Below are 2,500 nucleotides of genomic sequence, written 5' to 3'. Positions count from 1 at the left end.
GCTTAAAAGCTTACAGCACCTGGTATTCCCAGGCGGTCTCCCATCCAAGTACTAACCAGGCCCATCCCTGTTTAGCGTCCGAGATCAGACGAGATCAGGCGTGCTCAAGGGGGTGTGGCCGTAAACGAGAGCAAGGCTCGCTGGCACCCTTCTTATTGAGAGGACAGCTCCGTCACCTCTTTTACGACGCTGCTCCTTTTCCCTTGCGTTTTTCTCTTCTTCCCACGTTCTCTCTCTTCACTGCCTTCGTCCCCGCTCTATTTCACTTCAGCCTTTCACTCTTGCTTCCTTCCAATGAGGACGGAGCTGCGGGAGAAAGGGCGCTATAGAGGATCGCTGTGGAGAGCTGCTGCTGTGCTTTGACATCTGAGCTCTGTGGAAAACGATCTCAATACAATTCTGAAAAACGCAACTCTCCGAACGCCAGCCGAACAAGTCTCCACAGCCGAAGCGCTGTGTCTCTTTTCAGCTGGCGATAAACTTTTCCTCGATCCTTTGCGGACTTGTTAAACTGTTCATGATCAGAATAAAAAACGCTCACGCTAATACACAAGCACCCGTGTCTCGCCAAAGCTGACAAATAAACAGACGGACAAGCCGCACTGCACGTGTGAACAGGGGAATGAGCGAGCGAGCAGGGGATAGGGCGCCTCCTGCGCTTAAAAGCTTACAGCACCTGGTATTCCCAGGCGGTCTCCCATCCAAGTACTAACCAGGCCCATCCCTGTTTAGCTTCCGAGATCAAACGAGATCAGGCATGCTCAAGGGGGTGTGGCCGTAAGCGCGAGCAGGGCTCGCTGGCACCCTTCTTATTGAGAGGACAGCTCCGTCACCTCTTTTACGACGCTGCTTTTTTTCCCTTGCGTTTTTCTCTTCTTCCCACGTTCTCTCTCTTCACTGCCTTCGTCCCCGCTCTATTTCACTTCAGCCTTTCACACTTGGTTCCTTCCAATGAGGACGGAGCTGCGGGAGAAAGGGCGCTATAGAGGATCGCTGTGGAGAGCTGCTGCTGTGCTTTGACATCTGAGCTCTGTGGAAAACGATCTCAATACAATTCTGAAAAACGCGACTCTCCGAACGCCAGCCGAACAAGTCTCCACAGCCGAAGCGCTGTGTCTCTTTTCAGCTGGCGATAAACCTTTCCTCGATCCTTTGCGGACTTGTAAAACTGTTCCTGATCAGAATAAAAAACGCTCACGCTAATACACAAGCACCCGTGTCTCGCCAAAGCTGACAAATAAACAGACGGACAAGCCGCACTGCACGTGTGAACAGGGGAATGAGCGAGCGAGCGGGGATAGGGCGCCTCCTGCGCTTAAAAGCTTACAGCACCTGGTATTCCCAGGCGGTCTCCCATCCAAGTACTAACCAGGCCCATCCCTGTTTAGCTTCCGAGATCAGATGAGATCAGGCGTGCTCAAGGGGGTGTGGCCGTAAGCTAGAGCAAGGCTCGCTGGCACCCTTCTTATTGAGAGGACAGCTCCGTCACCTCTTTTACGACGCTACTTTTTTTCCCTTGCGTTTTTCTCTTCTTCCCACGTTCTCTCTCTTCACTGCCTTCGTCCCCGCTCTATTTCACTTCAGCCTTTCACTCTTGCTTCCTTCCAATGAGGACGGAGCTGCGGAAGATAGGGCGCTATAGAGGATCGCTGTGGAGAGCTGCTGCTGTGCTTTGACATCTGAGCTCTGTGGAAAACGATCTCAATACAATTCTGAAAAACGCGACTCTCCGAACGCCAGCCGAACAAGTCTCCACAGCCGAAGCGCTGTGTCTCTTTTCAGCTGGCGATAAACCTTTCCTCGATACTTTGCGGACTTGTTAAACTGTTCCTGATCAGAACAAAAAACGCTCACGCTATTACACAAGCACCCGTGTCTCGCCAAAGCTGACAAATAAACAGACGGACAAGCTGCACTGCACGTGTGAACAGGGGAATGAGCCAGCGAGTGGGGATAGGGCGCCTCCTGCGCTTAAAAGCTTACAGCACCTGGTATTCCCAGGCTGTCTCTTATCCAAGTACTAACCAGGCCCATCCCTGTTTAGCTTCAGAGATCAGACAAGATCAGGCGTGCTCAAGGGGGTGTGGCCGTAAGCGAGAGCAAGGCTCGCTGGCACCCTTCTTATTGAGAGGACAGCTCTGTCACCTCTTTTACGACGCTGCTTTTTTCCCTTGCGTTTTTCTCTTCTTTCCACGTTCTCTCTCTTCACTGCCTTCGTCCCCGCTCTATTTCACTTCAGCCTTTCACTCTTGCTTCCTTCCAATGAGGACGGAGCTGCGGGAGAAAGGGCGCTATAGAGGATCGCTGTGGAGAGCTGCTGCTGTGCTTTGACATCTGAGCTCTGTGGAAAACGATCTCAATACAATTCTGAAAAACGCGACTCTCCGAACGCCAGCCGAACAAGTCTCCACAGCCGAAGCGCTGTGTCTCTTTTCAGCTGGCGATAAACCTTTCCTCGATCCTTTGCGGACTTGTAAAACTGTTCCTGATCAGAATAAAA

The 2,500-nt window shown here is 51.9% G+C and overlaps 1 non-coding gene and 3 pseudogenes across 1 annotated transcript; all 4 read right to left on the bottom strand.

The window, feature by feature from the left end:
• Positions 1–7: 7 nt before the first annotated feature.
• On the bottom strand, positions 8–126 carry LOC148668817 (5S ribosomal RNA; annotated as a pseudogene).
• A 538-nt stretch (positions 127–664) lies between these two features.
• LOC148668816 (5S ribosomal RNA) lies at positions 665–783 on the bottom strand (annotated as a pseudogene).
• A 537-nt stretch (positions 784–1,320) lies between these two features.
• LOC148668815 (5S ribosomal RNA) lies at positions 1,321–1,439 on the bottom strand. Its single transcript, XR_015939116.1, has one exon. It is a non-coding gene; the product is annotated as a 5S ribosomal RNA (ribosomal RNA).
• A 537-nt stretch (positions 1,440–1,976) lies between these two features.
• LOC148668814 (5S ribosomal RNA) lies at positions 1,977–2,095 on the bottom strand (annotated as a pseudogene).
• Positions 2,096–2,500: the final 405 nt, after the last annotated feature.

This window comes from Lepisosteus platostomus, chromosome 5 (assembly GCF_059453375.1).
Source record: "Lepisosteus platostomus isolate fLepPlt1 chromosome 5, fLepPlt1.hap1, whole genome shotgun sequence".
NCBI lineage: Eukaryota > Metazoa > Chordata > Actinopteri > Semionotiformes > Lepisosteidae > Lepisosteus > Lepisosteus platostomus.
The sequence above is the reverse complement of the archived record's forward strand: the minus strand, read 5'-3'. Positions and strand labels throughout refer to the sequence as shown.